Genomic DNA, 16419 nt, shown 5'->3' on the forward strand with positions numbered 1-16419 from the left:
TGGCTTACAGTGAAAGGGGTGGCTGACAGTGAGGTTGGCTAACAAGGTTGGGGTGGCTGACAGTGAGAGGGGTGGATGACAGGGGGAGGGGTGGCTGACAGTAAGAGCGGTGGCTGACAGTGAGAGGGGTAGCTGATAGTGAGAGAGGTTGGCTGACAGTGAGAGGGGTGGCTGGCAGTGAGACGGGGTGGCTGACAGCAAGAGGGGTGGCTGGCAGTGAGAGGGGGTGGCTGACAGCAAGAGGGGTGGCTGACAGTGAGAGGGGTGGTTGACAGTGAGAGGGGGTGGTTGACAGTGAGAGGGGGTGGCTTACAGTGAGAGGGGTGGCTGACAGTGAGAGGGGTGGTTGACAGTGGGAGGGGTGGCTGACACTGAAAGGGGTGGCTGACCATGAGAGGGGGTGGCTGACAGTGAGAGGGGTGGCTGACAGTGAGAGGGGTGGTTGACAATGAGAGGGGGTGGTTGACAGTGAGAGGGGGTGGCTTACAGTGATAGGGGTGGCTGACAGTGAGAGGGGTGGTTGACAGTGGGAGGGGTGGCTGACAGTGAAAGGGGTGGCTGACCATGAGAGGGGGTGGCTGACAGTGAGAGGGGTGGCTGACAGTGAGAGGGGTGGTTGACAGTGAGAGGGGGTGGTTAACAGTGAGAGGGGGTGGCTTACAGTGAGAGGGGTGGCTGACAGTGAAAGGGGTGGTTGACAGTGGGAGGGGTGGATGACAGTGAGAGGGGTGGCTGCAAGTGATATGGGTGATTGACAGTAAGAGGGGTGGCTGATAGGTGGAGGGGTGACTGATTGCTGGAGGGGTGGCTGACAGTGAAAGGGTGGTTGACAGTTAGAGGGGTGGCTGACAGTGAGAGGGGTGGCTGACAGCGAGAGGGGTGGCTGACAGTGGGAGGGGTGGCTGACAGTGAGAGGGGGTAGTTGACAATGAGAGGGGGTGGCTGACAGTGAGAAGGGTGGTTGACAGTGAGACGGGTTGATGACAGTGAGAGAGGTGGCTGGCAGTGAGAGGAGTGGTTTAGAGTTAGAGGGGTGGCTGACAGAGAGAGGGGTGGCTGACAAGGGAAGAGGTGGCTGACAGTGAGAGGGGTGGTAGACAATGAGAGAGGGTGGTTGACAGTGAGAGTGGTGGTTGACAGTGAGAGAGGGTGGCTGACAATGAAAGGGGTGGCTGACAGTGAGAGGGGTGGCTGACTGTGAGAGGGGGTGGTTGACAGTGAGAGGGGTGGCTGACAGTGAGAGGGGTGGCTTGCAGTGAGAGTGGGTGGCTGACAGTGCGAGGGGGTGACTGACAGTGAGAGGGGGTGGCTGACAGTGAGAGGGGTGGCTGAAAGGGGGAGAAGTGGCTGCCAGTGAGAGGGGTGGCAGGCATTGAGAAGGGGTGGCTGACAGTGATAGGGGGTGGCTTACAGTGAGAGGGGTGGCTGACAGTGAGGTTGGCTAACAAGGTTGGGGTGGCTGACAGTTAGACGGGTTGCTGACAGTGAGAGGGGTGGATGACAGGGGGAGGGGTGGCTGACAGTAAGATCGGTGGCTGACAGTGAGAGGGGTAGCTGATAGTGAGAGATGGTGGCTGACAGTGAGAGGGGTGCCTGGCAGTGAGAGGGGGTGGCTGACAGCAAGAGGGGTGGCTGGCAGTGAGAGGGGGTGGCTGACAGCAAGAGGGGTGGCTGAGAGTGAAAGAGGTGACTGACAGTGTGAGGGGTGGCTGAAAGTGAGAGGGGTAGCTGACTGTGAGAGGGGGGTGGCTGACAGTGAGAGGGGTGACTGACAGTTAAGGTGGCTGACAGAATTGGGGTGACTGACAGTTAGACGGGTGGCTTACAGTGAGAGGGGTGGCTGACAGTGAGAGGGGTGGCTGACAGTGAGAGGGGTGGCTGACAGTGAGAGGGGGCGGCTGAAAGTGAGAGGGGGTGACTGACAGTAAGAAGGGTGGTTGGCAGTGAGAGGGGTGGCTGACCGTGGGAGTGGCTGACAGTCAGATGGGTTGCTTACAGTGAGAGGGGTGGCTGGCAGTGAGAGGGGTGGCTGACAGTGAGAGGTGTGGCTGACAGTGAGAGGGGTGGCTGACAGGGGGAGGGGTGGCTGATAGTGAGAGGTGTGGCTGACAGTGAGAGGGGGTGGCTGACAAGGGGAAGGGTGGCTGACAGTGAGAGGGGTGACTGACAGTGAGAGGGGGGTGGCAGACAGTGAGAGGGGTAGCTGACAGTGAGAGGGAGTGGCTGACAGCGAGAGGGATTGGTTGACAGTGAGAGGGGGTGGCTTACAGTGTGAAGGGTGGCTGACAGTGAGAGGGGTGGCTTACAGTGAGGGGGTTGCTGACAGATGGGAGGTATGACTGGCGGTGACAGGGGTTGCTGACAGTGAGAGGGGGTGGCTGAGAGTGAGAAGGGTGGCTGACAGTGGGAGGGGGTGGCTGACAGTGGGAGGGGGTGCTGATAGTGAGAGGGGGTAGCTGACAGAGAGAGGGATGGCTGACAGGGAGAGGGGTGGCTGACAAGAGGAGGGGAGGCTGACAGTGAGAGGGGGTGGCTGACAGTGAGAAGGGTGGCTGACAGTGAGAGGGGGTGCCAGACAGTGAGAGGTGTAGCTGACAGTGAGAGGGGTGGATGACAGTGAGAGGGAGGTGACTGACAGTGAGAGGGGGTGGCTGATAGTGAGAGGGGGTGGCTGACAGTGAGAGGGGGTGACTGACAGTGAGAGGGGGTGACTGGCTGTGAAAGGGGTGGCTGACAGTGAGAAGGGGTGGTTGACAGTGAGTGAGAGGGGGTGGCTGATAGTGAGAGGGGGTGGCTGACAGTGAGAGGGGGTGACTGACAGTGAGAGGGGGTGACTGGCAGTGAAAGGGGTGGCTGACAGTGAGAAGGGGTGGTTGACAGTGAGAGGTGGTGGTTGACAGTGAGAGGGGGTGGCTTATAGTGAAAGGGGTGGCTGGCAGTGAGAGGGGTGGTTTACAGTGAGGGGGTGGCTGACATGGGGAGGTATGACTGGCGGTGAGAGGGCTTGCCGACAGTGAGAGAGGTGGCTGAGATTGAGAGGGGTGGCTGACAGTGGGAGGGGGTTGCTGACAGTGAGAGGGGTGGCTGCCAGTGAGAGGTGTGGCTGACAGTGAGAGGGGGTGGCTGACAGGGAGAGGGGTGACTGACAGGGAGAGGGGTGACTGACAGTGAGAGGGGTGGCTGACAGGGAGAGGGGTGGCTGACAGGGAGAGGGGTGACTGACAGTGAGAGGGGTGGCTGACAGGGAGAGGGGTGGCTGACAGGGAGAGGGGTGGCTGACAGTGAGAGGGGTGGCTGACAGGGAGAGGGGTGGCTGACAGTGAGAGGGGTGGCTGACAGTGAGAGGGGTGGCTGACAGGGAGAGGGGTGGCTGACAGGGAGAGGGGTGACTGACAGGGAGAGGGGTGGCTGACAGGGAGAGGGGTGGCTGACAGGGAGAGGGGTGGCTGACAGTGAGAGGGGTGGCTGACAGTGAGAGGGGTGGCTGACAATGAGAAGGGTGGCTGACAGTGAGAGGGGTTGCTGACAGTGAGAGGGGGTGGCTGACAGTGTGAGGGGGGTGCTGACAGTGAGAGGGGTGGCTGACTGTGAGAGGGGTTGCTGACAGTGAGAGGGGTGGCTTGCAGTGAGAGGGGGTTGTTGACAGTGATAAGGGTGGTTGACAGTGAGAGTAGCTGGTTGACATTGAGAGGGGTGGTTGGCAGTAAAAGGGGGTGGCTGACAGTGTGAAAGGGGTGCTGACAGTGAGAGGGGTGGCTGACTGTGAGAGGGGGTGGTTGACAGTGAGAGGGGTGGCTGACAGTGAGAGGGGTGGCTTGCAGTGAGAGGGGGTGGCTGACAGTGAGAGGGGGTGACTGACAGTGAGAGGGGGTGGCTGACAGTGAGAGGGGTGGCTGAAAGGGGGAGAAGTGGCTGACAGTGAGAGGGGTGGCAGGCATTGAGAAGGGGTGGCTGACAGTGAGAGGGGTGGCTGACAGTGAGGTTGGCTAACAAGGATGGGGTGGCTGACAGTTAGACGGGTTGCTGACAGTGAGAGGGGTGGATGACAGGGGAGGGGTGGCTGACAGTAAGAGCGGTGGCTGACAGTAAGAGGGGTAGCTGATAGTGAGAGAGGGTGGCTGACAGTGAGAGGGGTGGCTAGCTGTGAGAGGGGGTGGCTGACAGCAAGAGGGGTGGCTGGCAGTGAGAGGGGGTGGCTGGCAGCAAGAGGGGTGGCTGACAGTGAGAGGGGTGGTTGACAGTGAGAGGGGGTGGTTGACAGTGAGAGGGGGTGGCTTACAGTGAGAGGGGTGGCTGACAGTGAGAGGGGTGGTTGACAGTGGGAGGGGTGGCTGACAGTGAAAGGGGTGGCTGACCATGAGAGGGGGTGGCTGACAGTGAGAGGGGTGGCTGACAGTGAGAGGGATGGTTGACAGTGAGAGGGGGTGGTTAACAGTGAGAGGGGGTGGCTTACAGTGAGAGGGGTGGCTGACAGTGAGAGGGGTGGTTGACAGTGGGAGGGGTGGATGACAGTGAGAGGGGTGGCTGACAGTGAGGGGGGTGGTTGACAGTGGGAGGGGTGGATGACAGTGAGAGGGGTGGCTGCAAGTGATATGGGTGATTGACAGTAAGAGGGGTGGCTGATAGGTGGAGGGGTGACTGATTGCTGGAGGGGTGGCTGACAGTGAAAGGGTGGCTGACAGTTAGAGGGGTGGCTGACAGTGAGAGGGGTGGCTGACAGCGAGAGGGGTGGCTGACAGTGGGAGGGGTGGCTGACAGTGAGAGGGGGTAGTTGACAATGAGAGGGGGTGGCTGACAGTGAGAGGGGTGGTTGACAGTGAGACATGTTGCTGACAGTGAGAGAGGTGGCTGGCAGTGAAAGGAGTGGTTTAGAGTTAGAGGGGTGGCTGACAGAGAGAGGGGTGGCTGACAAGGGAAGAGTTGGCTGACAGTGAGAGGGGTGGAAGACAATGAGAGAGGGTGGTTGACAGTGAGAGTGGTGGTTGACAGTGAGAGAGGGTGGCTGACAAGGAAAGGGGTGGCTGACAGTGAGAGGGGTGGCTGACTGTGAGAGGGGGTGGTTGACAGTGAGAGGGGTGGCTGACAGTGAGAGGGGTGGCTTGCAGTGAGAGGGGGTGGCTGACAGTGAGAGGAGGTGACTGACAGTGAGAGGGGGTGGCTGACAGTGAGAGGGGTGGCTGAAAGGGGGAGAAGTGGCTGACAGTGAGAGGGGTGGCAGGCATTGAGAAGGGGTGGCTGACAGTGATAGGGGATGGCTTACAGTGAAAGGGGTGGCTGACAGTGAGGTTGGCTAACAAGGTTGGGGTGGCTGACAGTGAGAGGGGTGGATGACAGGGGGAGGGGTGGCTGACAGTAAGAGCGGTGGCTGACAGTGAGAGGGGTAGCTGATAGTGAGAGAGGTTGGCTGACAGTGAGAGGGGTGGCTAGCTGTGAGAGGGGGTGGCTGACAGCAAGAGGGGTGGCTGGCAGTGAGAGGGGGTGGCTGGCAGCAAGAGGGGTGGCTGACAGTGAGAGGGGTGGTTGACAGTGAGAGGGGGTGGTTGACAGTGAGAGGGGGTGGCTTACAGTGAGAGGGGTGACTGACAGTGAGAGGGGTGGCTGACAGTGAGAGGGGGCGGCTGAAAGTGAGAGGGGGTGACTGACAGTAAGAAGGGTGGTTGGCAGTGAGAGGGGTGGCTGACAGTGGGAGTGGCTGACAGTCAGATGGGTTGCTTACAGTGAGAGGGGTGGCTGGCAGTGAGAGGGGTGGCTGACAGTGAGAGGTGTGGCTGACAGTGAGAGGGGTGGCTGACAGGGGGAGGGGTGGCTGATAGTGAGAGGTGTGGCTGACAGTGAGAGGGGGTGGCTGACAAGGGGAAGGGTGGCTGACAGTGAGAGGGGTGACTGACAGTGAGAGGGGGGGGTGGCAGACAGTGAGAGGGGTAGCTGACAGTGAGAGGGAGTGGCTGACAGCGAGAGGGATTGGTTGACAGTGAGAGGGGGTGGCTTACAGTGTGAAGGGTGGCTGACAGTGAGAGGGGTGGCTTACAGTGAGGGGTTGCTGACAGATGGGAGGTATGACTGGCGGTGACAGGGGTTGCTGACAGTGAGAGGGGGTGGCTGAGAGTGAGAAGGGTGGCTTGACAGTGGGAGGGGGTGGCTGACAGTGAGAGGGGGTGGCTGATAGTGAGAGGGGGTAGCTGACAGAGAGAGGGATGGCTGACAGTGGGAGGGATGGCTAAGAGTGAGAGGGGTGGCTGACAGTAAGAGGGGTGGCTGACAATGAGAGGGGGTGGTTGATAGTGAGAGGGGGTGGCTTATAGTGAGAGGGGGATGGCTGACAGTGAGAGGGGTTGGCTGAAATGAGAGGGGGTGACTGACAGTGAGAGGGGTGACTGACAGTGAGAGGGGTGGCTGACAGGGAGAGGGGTGGCTGACAAGAGGAGGGAGGCTGACAGTGAGAGGGGGTGGCTGACAGTGAGAAGGGTGGCTGACAGTGAGAGGGGGTGGCAGACAGTGAGAGGTGTAGCTGACAGTGAGAGGGGTGGATGACAGTGAGAGGGAGGTGACTGACAGTGAGAGGGGGTGGCTGATAGTGAGAGGGGGTGGCTGACAGTGAGAGGGGGTGGACTGACAGTGAGAGGGGGTGACTGGCAGTGAGAGGGGGTGACTGGCAGTGAAAGGGGTGGCTGACAGTGAGAAGGGGTGGTTGACAGTGAGAGGTGGTGGTTGACAGTGAGAGGGGGTGGCTTATAGTGAAAGGGGTGGCTGACAGTGAGAGGGGTGGTTTACAGTGAGGGGGGTGGCTGACATGGGGAGGTATGACTGGCGGTGAGAGGGCTTGCCGACAGTGAGAGAGGTGGCTGAGATTGAGAGGGGTGGCTGACAGTGGGAGGGGGTTGCTGACAGAGAGAGGGGTGGGCTGCCAGTGAGAGGGGTGGCTGACAGTGAGAGGGGGTGGCTGACAGGGAGAGGGGTGACTGACAGGGAGAGGGGTGACTGACAGTGAGAGGGGTGGCTGACAGGGAGAGGGGTGGCTGACAGGGAGAGGGGTGGCTGACAGTGAGAGGGGTGGCTGACAGGGAGAGGGGTGGCTGACAGTGAGAGGGGTGGCTGACAGTGAGAGGGGTGGCTGACAGGGAGAGGGTGGCTGACAGGGAGAGGGGTGACTGACAGGGAGAGGGGTGGCTGACAGGGAGAGGGGTGGCTGACAGGGAGAGGGGTGGCTGACAGGGAGAGGGATGGCTGACAGTGAGAGGGGTGGCTGACAAGGAGTAGGGGTGACTGACAGGGAGAGGGGTGACTGACAGGGAGAGGGGTGGCTGACAGGGAGAGGGGTGGCTGACAGGGAGAGGGGTGGCTGACAGTGAGAGGGGTGGCTGACAGTGAGAGGGGTGGCTGACAGGGAGATGGGTGGCTGACAAGGAGAGGGGTGACTGACAGGGAGAGGGGTGGCTGACAGGGAGAGGGGTGGCTGACAGGGAGGGAGGTGGCTGGCAGTGAGAGGAGTGTTTAGAGTGAGGAGGGGTGGCTGACAGAGAGAGGGGTGGCTGACAAGGGAAGAGGTGGCTGACAGTGAGAGGGGTGGCAGACAATGAGAGAGGGTGGTTGACAGTGAGAGTGGTGGTTGACAGTGAGAGGGGGTGGCTGACAATGAGAGGGGGTGGCTGACAATGAGAGGGGTGGCTGACAGTGAGAGGGGTACCTGACAGTGAAAGTGGGGTGGCTGATAGTGAGAGGGGTGGCTAATAGTGAGAGAGGTGGCTGATAGGGGAAGGGATGACTGACAGTGAGACGGGTTGCTGACAGTAAAAGGGGTGGCTGACAGTGAGAGGGGGTGGCTGACAGTGAGAAGGGTGGCTGAAAGTGACGAGGGGGTGGCTGACAGTGAGAAGGGTGGCTGACAGTGAGAGGGAGTGGCTGACGTTGAAAAGGGTGTCTGGCAGTGAGAGGGGGGTGGCTGACAGTGAGAAGGGTGGCTGACAGTGAGAGGGGGGTGGCTGTTAGTGTGAGAGGTGGCTGACAATGAGAAGGGTGGCTGACAGTGAGAGGGGTTGCTGACAGTGAGAGGGGGTGGCTGACAGTGTGAGGGGGGTGCTGACAGTGAGAGGGGTGGCTGACTGTGAGAGGGGTTGCTGACAGTGAGAGGGGTGGCTTGCAGTGAGAGGGGGTTGTTGACAGTGATAAGGGTGGTTGACAGTGAGAGTAGCTGGTTGACATTGAGAGGGGTGGTTGGCAGTAAAAGGGGGTGGCTGACAGTGTGAAAGGGGTGCTGACAGTGAGAGGGGTGGCTGACTGTGAGAGGGGGTGGTTGACAGTGAGAGGGGTGGCTGACAGTGAGAGGGGTGGCTTGCAGTGAGAGGGGGTGGCTGACAGTGAGAGGGGGTGACTGACAGTGAGAGGGGGTGGCTGACAGTGAGAGGGGTGGCTGAAAGGGGGAGAAGTGGCTGACAGTGAGAGGGGTGGCAGGCATTGAGAAGGGGTGGCTGACAGTGAGAGGGGTGGCTGACAGTGAGGTTGGCTAACAAGGATGGGGTGGCTGACAGTTAGACGGGTTGCTGACAGTGAGAGGGGTGAATGACAGGGGGAGGGGTGGCTGACAGTAAGAGCGGTGGCTGACAGTAAGAGGGGTAGCTGATAGTGAGAGAGGGTGGCTGACAGTGAGAGGGGTGGCTAGCTGTGAGAGGGGGTGGCTGACAGCAAGAGGGGTGGCTGGCAGTGAGAGGGGGGTGGCTGGCAGCAAGAGGGGTGGCTGACAGTGAGAGGGGTGGTTGACAGTGAGAGGGGGTGGTTGACAGTGAGAGGGGGTGGCTTACAGTGAGAGGGGTGGCTGACAGTGAGAGGGGTGGTTGACAGTGGGAGGGGTGGCTGACAGTGAAAGGGGTGGCTGACAATGAGAGGGGGTGGCTGACAGTGAGAGGGGTGGCTGACAGTGAGAGGGATGGTTGACAGTGAGAGGGGGTGGTTAACAGTGAGAGGGGGTGGCTTACAGTGAGAGGGGTGGCTGACAGTGAGAGGGGTGGTTGACAGTGGGAGGGGTGGATGACAGTGAGAGGGGTGGCTGACAGTTGAGGGGGGTGGTTGACAGTGGGAGGGGTGGATGACAGTGAGAGGGGTGGCTGCAAGTGATATGGGTGATTGACAGTAAGAGGGGTGGCTGATAGGTGGAGGGGTGACTGATTGCTGGAGGGGTGGCTGACAGTGAAAGGTTGGCTGACAGTTAGAGGGGTGGCTGACAGTGAGAGGGGTGGCTGACAGCGAGAGGGGTGGCTGACAGTGGGAGGGGTGGCTGACAGTGAGAGGGGGTAGTTGACAATGAGAGGGGGGTGGCTGACAGTGAGAGGGGTGGTTGACAGTGAGACATGTTGCTGACAGTGAGAGAGGTGGCTGGCAGTGAAAGGAGTGGTTTAGAGTTAGAGGGTGGCTGACAGAGAGAGGGGTGGCTGACAAGGGAAGAGTTGGCTGACAGTGAGAGGGGTGGAAGACAATGAGAGAGGGTGGTTGACAGTGAGAGTGGTGGTTGACAGTGAGAGAGGGTGGCTGACAATGAAAGGGGTGGCTGACAGTGAGAGGGGTGGCTGACTGTGAGAGGGGGTGGTTGACAGTGAGAGGGGTGGCTGACAGTGAGAGGGGTGGCTTGCAGTGAGAGGGGTGGCTGACAGTGAGAGGAGGTGACTGACAGTGAGAGGGGGTGGCTGACAGTGAGAGGGGTGGCTGAAAGGGGGAGAAGTGGCTGACAGTGAGAGGGGTGGCAGGCATTGAGAAGGGGTGGCTGACAGTGATAGGGGATGGCTTACAGTGAAAGGGGTGGCTGACAGTGAGGTTGGCTAACAAGGTTGGGGTGGCTGACAGTGAGAGGGGTGGATGACAGGGGGAGGGGTGGCTGACAGTAAGAGCGGTGGCTGACAGTGAGAGGGGTAGCTGATAGTGAGAGAGGTTGGCTGACAGTGAGAGGGGTGGCTGGCAGTGAGACGGGGTGGCTGACAGCAAGAGGGGTGGCTGGCAGTGAGAGGGGGTGGCTGACAGCAAGAGGGGTGGCTGACAGTGAGAGGGGTGGTTGACAGTGAGAGGGGGTGGTTGACAGTGAGAGGGGGTGGCTTACAGTGAGAGGGGTGGCTGACAGTGAGAGGGGTGGTTGACAGTGGGAGGGGTGGCTGACACTGAAAGGGGTGGCTGACCATGAGAGGGGGTGGCTGACAGTGAGAGGGGTGGCTGACAGTGAGAGGGGTGGTTGACAATGAGAGGGGGTGGTTGACAGTGAGAGGGGGTGGCTTACAGTGATAGGGGTGGCTGACAGTGAGAGGGGTGGTTGACAGTGGGAGGGGGTGGCTGACAGTGAAAGGGGTGGCTGACCATGAGAGGGGGGTGGCTGACAGTGAGAGGGGTGGCTGACAGTGAGAGGGGTGGTTGACAGTGAGAGGGGTGGTTAACAGTGAGAGGGGGTGGCTTACAGTGAGAGGGGTGGCTGACAGTGAAAGGGGTGGTTGACAGTGGGAGGGGTGGATGACAGTGAGAGGGGTGGCTGCAAGTGATATGGGTGATTGACAGTAAGAGGGGTGGCTGATAGGTGGAGGGGTGACTGATTGCTGGAGGGGTGGCTGACAGTGAAAGGGTGGTTGACAGTTTAGAGGGGTGGCTGACAGTGAGAGGGGTGGCTGACAGCGAGAGGGGTGGCTGACAGTGGGAGGGGTGGCTGACAGTGAGAGGGGGTAGTTGACAATGAGAGGGGGGTGGCTGACAGTGAGAAGGGTGGTTGACAGTGAGACGGGTTGATGACAGTGAGAGAGGTGGCTGGCAGTGAGAGGAGTGGTTTAGAGTTAGAGGGGTGGCTGACAGAGAGAGGGGTGGCTGACAAGGAAGAGGTGGCTGACAGTGAGAGGGTGGTAGACAATGAGAGAGGGTGGTTGACAGTGAGAGTGGTGGTTGACAGTGAGAGAGGGTGGCTGACAATGAAAGGGGTGGCTGACAGTGAGAGGGTGGCTGACTGTGAGATGGGGTGGTTGACAGTGAGAGGGGTGGCTGACAGTGAGAGGGGTGGCTTGCAGTGAGAGTGGGTGGCTGACAGTGCGAGGGGGTGACTGACAGTGAGAGGGGGTGGCTGACAGTGAGAGGGGTGGCTGAAAGGGGGAGAAGTGGCTGCCAGTGAGAGGGGTGGCAGGCATTGAGAAGGGGTGGCTGACAGTGATAGGGGGTGGCTTACAGTGAGAGGGGTGGCTGACAGTGAGGTTGGCTAACAAGGTTGGGGTGGCTGACAGTTAGACGGGTTGCTGACAGTGAGAGGGGTGGATGACAGGGGAGGGGTGGCTGACAGTAAGATCGGTGGCTGACAGTGAGAGGGGTAGCTGATAGTGAGAGATGGTGGCTGACAGTGAGAGGGGTGCCTGGCAGTGAGAGGGGGTGGCTGACAGCAAGAGGGGTGGCTGGCAGTGAGAGGGGGTGGCTGACAGCAAGAGGGGTGGCTGAGAGTGAAAGAGGTGACTGACAGTGTGAGGGGTGGCTGAAAGTGAGAGGGGTAGCTGACTGTGAGAGGGGGGTGGCTGACAGTGAGAGGGGTGACTGACAGTTAAGGTGGCTGACAGAATTGGGGTGACTGACAGTTAGACGGGTGGCTTACAGTGAGAGGGGTGGCTGACAGTGAGAGGGGTGGCTGACAGTGAGAGGGGTGGCTGACAGTGAGAGGGGGCGGCTGAAAGTGAGAGGGGTGACTGACAGTAAGAAGGGTGGTTGCAGGTGAGAGGGGTGGCTGACCGTGGGAGTGGCTGACAGTCAGATGGGTTGCTTTACAGTGAGAGGGGTGGCTGGCAGTGAGAGGGGTGGCTGACAGTGAGAGTGTGGCTGACAGTGAGAGGGGTGGCTGACAGGGGGAGGGGTGGCTGATAGTGAGAGGTGTGGCTGACAGTGAGAGGGGGTGGCTGACAAGGGGAAGGGTGGCTGACAGTGAGAGGGGTGACTGACAGTGAGAGGGGGGTGGCAGACAGTGAGAGGGGTAGCTGACAGTGAGAGGGAGTGGCTGACAGCGAGAGGGATTGGTTGACAGTGAGAGGGGGTGGCTTACAGTGTGAAGGGTGGCTGACAGTGAGAGGGGTGGCTTACAGTGAGGGGGTTGCTGACAGATGGGAGGTATGACTGGCGGTGACAGGGGTTGCTGACAGTGAGAGGGGGTGGCTGAGAGTGAGAAGGGTGGCTGACAGTGGGAGGGGGTGGCTGACAGTGGGAGGGGGTGCTGATAGTGAGAGGGGGTAGCTGACAGAGAGGAGGGATGGCTGACAGGGAGAGGGGTGGCTGACAAGAGGAGGGGAGGCTGACAGTGAGAGGGGGTGGCTGACAGTGAGAAGGGTGGCTGACAGTGAGAGGGGGGTGCCAGACAGTGAGAGGTGTAGCTGACAGTGAGAGGGGTGGATGACAGTGAGAGGGAGGTGACTGACAGTGAGAGGGGGTGGCTGATAGTGAGAGGGGGTGGCTGACAGTGAGAGGGGGTGACTGACAGTGAGAGGGGGTGACTGGCTGTGAAAGGGGTGGCTGACAGTGAGAAGGGGTGGTTGACAGTGAGTGAGAGGGGGTGGCTGATAGTGAGAGGGGGTGGCTGACAGTGAGAGGGGTGACTGACAGTGAGAGGGGGTGACTGGCAGTGAAAGGGTGGCTGACAGTGAGAAGGGGTGGTTGACAGTGAGAGGTGGTGGTTGACAGTGAGAGGGGGTGGCTTATAGTGAAAGGGGTGGCTGGCAGTGAGAGGGGTGGTTTACAGTGAGGGGGTGGCTGACATGGGGAGGTATGACTGGCGGTGAGAGGGCTTGCCGACAGTGAGAGAGGTGGCTGAGATTGAGAGGGGTGGCTGACAGTGGGAGGGGTTGCTGACAGTGAGAGGGGTGGCTGCCAGTGAGAGGTGTGGCTGACAGTGAGAGGGGGTGGCTGACAGGGAGAGGGGTGACTGACAGGGAGAGGGGTGACTGACAGTGAGAGGGGTGGCTGACAGGGAGAGGGGTGGCTGACAGGGAGAGGGGTGACTGACAGTGAGAGGGGTGGCTGACAGGGAGAGGGGTGGCTGACAGGGAGAGGGGTGGCTGACAGTGAGAGGGGTGGCTGACAGGGAGAGGGGTGGCTGACAGTGAGAGGGGTGGCTGACAGTGAGAGGGGTGGCTGACAGGGAGAGGGGTGGCTGACAGGGAGAGGGTGACTGACAGGGAGAGGGGTGGCTGACAGGGAGAGGGGTGGCTGACAGGGAGAGGGGTGGCTGACAGTGAGAGGGGTGGCTGACAGTGAGAGGGGTGGCTGACAATGAGAAGGGTGGCTGACAGTGAGAGGGGTTGCTGACAGTGAGAGGGGGTGGCTGACAGTGTGAGGGGGGTGCTGACAGTGAGAGGGGTGGCTGACTGTGAGAGGGTTGCTGACAGTGAGAGGGGTGGCTTGCAGTGAGAGGGGGTTGTTGACAGTGATAAGGGTGGTTGACAGTGAGAGTAGCTGGTTGACATTGAGAGGGGTGGTTGGCAGTAAAAGGGGGTGGCTGACAGTGTGAAAGGGGTGCTGACAGTGAGAGGGGTGGCTGACTGTGAGAGGGGGTGGTTGACAGTGAGAGGGGTGGCTGACAGTGAGAGGGGTGGCTTGCAGTGAGAGGGGGTGGCTGACAGTGAGAGGGGGTGACTGACAGTGAGAGGGGTGGCTGACAGTGAGAGGGGTGGCTGAAAGGGGGAGAAGTGGCTGACAGTGAGAGGGGTGGCAGGCATTGAGAAGGGGTGGCTGACAGTGAGAGGGGTGGCTGACAGTGAGGTTGGCTAACAAGGATGGGGTGGCTGACAGTTAGACGGGTTGCTGACAGTGAGAGGGGTGGATGACAGGGGAGGGGTGGCTGACAGTAAGAGCGGTGGCTGACAGTAAGAGGGGTAGCTGATAGTGAGAGAGGGTGGCTGACAGTGAGAGGGGTGGCTAGCTGTGAGAGGGGTGGCTGACAGCAAGAGGGGTGGCTGGCAGTGAGAGGGGGTGGCTGGCAGCAAGGGGGTGGCTGACAGTGAGAGGGGTGGTTGACAGTGAGAGGGGGTGGTTGACAGTGAGAGGGGGTGGCTTACAGTGAGAGGGGTGGCTGACAGTGAGAGGGGTGGTTGACAGTGGGAGGGGTGGCTGACAGTGAAGGGGTGGCTGACCATGAGAGGGGGTGGCTGACAGTGAGAGGGGTGGCTGACAGTGAGAGGGATGGTTGACAGTGAGAGGGGTGGTTAACAGTGAGAGGGGTGGCTTACAGTGAGAGGGTGGCTGACAGTGAGAGGGGTGGTTGACAGTGGGAGGGGTGGATGACAGTGAGAGGGGTGGCTGACAGTGAGGGGGGTGGTTGACAGTGGAGGGGTGGATGACAGTGAGAGGGGTGGCTGCAAGTGATATGGGTGATTGACAGTAAGAGGGGTGGCTGATAGGTGGAGGGGTGACTGATTGCTGGAGGGGTGGCTGACAGTGAAAAGGGTGGCTGACAGTTAGAGGGGTGGCTGACAGTGAGAGGGGTGGCTGACAGCGAGAGGGGTGGCTGACAGTGGGAGGGGTGGCTGACAGTGAGAGGGGTAGTTGACAATGAGAGGGGGTGGCTGACAGTGAGAGGGGTGGTTGACAGTGAGACATGTTGCTGACAGTGAGAGAGGTGGCTGGCAGTGAAAGGAGTGGTTTAGAGTTAGAGGGTGGCTGACAGAGAGAGGGGTGGCTGACAAGGGAAGAGTTGGCTGACAGTGAGAGGGGTGGAAGACAATGAGAGAGGGTGGTTGACAGTGAGAGTGGTGGTTGACAGTGAGAGAGGGTGGCTGACAAGGAAAGGGGTGGCTGACAGTGAGAGGGGTGGCTGACTGTGAGAGGGGGTGGTTGACAGTGAGAGGGGTGGCTGACAGTGAGAGGGGTGGCTTGCAGTGAGAGGGGGTGGCTGACAGTGAGAGGAGGTGACTGACAGTGAGAGGGGGTGGCTGACAGTGAGAGGGGTGGCTGAAAGGGGGAGAAGTGGCTGACAGTGAGAGGGGTGGCAGGCATTGAGAAGGGGTGGCTGACAGTGATAGGGGATGGCTTACAGTGAAAGGGGTGGCTGACAGTGAGGTTGGCTAACAAGGTTGGGGTGGCTGACAGTGAGAGGGGTGGATGACAGGGGGAGGGGTGGCTGACAGTAAGAGCGGTGGCTGACAGTGAGAGGGGTAGCTGATAGTGGAGAGGTTGGCTGACAGTGAGAGGGGTGGCTAGCTGTGAGAGGGGGTGGCTGACAGCAAGAGGGGTGGCTGGCAGTGAGAGGGGGTGGCTGGCAGCAAGAGGGTGGCTGACAGTGAGAGGGGTGGTTGACAGTGAGAGGGGGTGGTTGACAGTGAGAGGGGTGGCTTACAGTGAGAGGGGTGACTGACAGTGAGAGGGGTGGCTGACAGTGAGAGGGGCGGCTGAAAGTGAGAGGGGTGACTGACAGTAAGAAGGGTGGTTGGCAGTGAGAGGGGTGGCTGACAGTGGGAGTGGCTGACAGTCAGATGGGTTGCTTACAGTGAGAGGGGTGGCTGGCAGTGAGAGGGGTGGCTGACAGTGAGAGGTGTGGCTGACAGTGAGAGGGGTGGCTGACAGGGGGAGGGGTGGCTGATAGTGAGAGGTGTGGCTGACAGTGAGAGGGGGTGGCTGACAAGGGGAAGGGTGGCTGACAGTGAGAGGGGTGACTGACAGTGAGAGGGGGGGGGGTGGCAGACAGTGAGAGGGGTAGCTGACAGTGAGAGGGAGTGGCTGACAGCGAGAGGGATTGGTTGACAGTGAGAGGGGGTGGCTTACAGTGTGAAGGGTGGCTGACAGTGAGAGGGGTGGCTTACAGTGAGGGGGTTGCTGACAGATGGGAGGTATGACTGGCGGTGACAGGGGTTGCTGACAGTGAGAGGGGGTGGCTGAGAGTGAGAAGGGTGGCTGACAGTGGGAGGGGGTGGCTGACAGTGAGAGGGGGTGGCTGATAGTGAGAGGGGGTAGCTGACAGAGAGAGGGATGGCTGACAGTGGGAGGGATGGCTAAGAGTGAGAGGGGTGGCTGACAGTAAGAGGGGTGGCTGACAATGAGAGGGGGTGGTTGATAGTGAGAGGGGTGGCTTATAGTGAGAGGGGGATGGCTGACAGTGAGAGGGGTTGGCTGAAATGAGAGGGGGTGACTGACAGTGAGAGGGGTGACTGACAGTGAGAGGGGTGGCTGACAGGGAGAGGGGTGGCTGACAAGAGGAGGGGAGGCTGACAGTGAGAGGGGGTGGCTGACAGTGAGAAGGGTGGCTGACAGTGAGAGGGGGTGGCAGACAGTGAGAGGTGTAGCTGACAGTGAGAGGGGTGGATGACAGTGAGAGGGAGGTGACTGACAGTGAGAGGGGGTGGCTGATAGTGAGAGGGGGTGGCTGACAGTGAGAGGGGGTGACTGACAGTGAGAGGGGGTGACTGGCAGTGAGAGGGGGTGACTGGCAGTGAAAGGGGTGGC

At 60.3% G+C, this 16419-nt stretch overlaps 1 protein-coding gene across 3 annotated transcripts in view; it reads right to left on the reverse strand.

Moving 5' to 3' along the window:
* The window catches only part of LOC123774864 (UPF0696 protein C11orf68 homolog), a 113678-nt gene that overhangs the window by 75291 nt on the left and 21968 nt on the right, over positions 1 to 16419 (reverse strand). The window lies entirely within an intron of this gene.

The sequence above is a fragment of the Procambarus clarkii genome, chromosome 84, assembly GCF_040958095.1.
Source record: "Procambarus clarkii isolate CNS0578487 chromosome 84, FALCON_Pclarkii_2.0, whole genome shotgun sequence".
Lineage (NCBI taxonomy): Eukaryota > Metazoa > Arthropoda > Malacostraca > Decapoda > Cambaridae > Procambarus > Procambarus clarkii.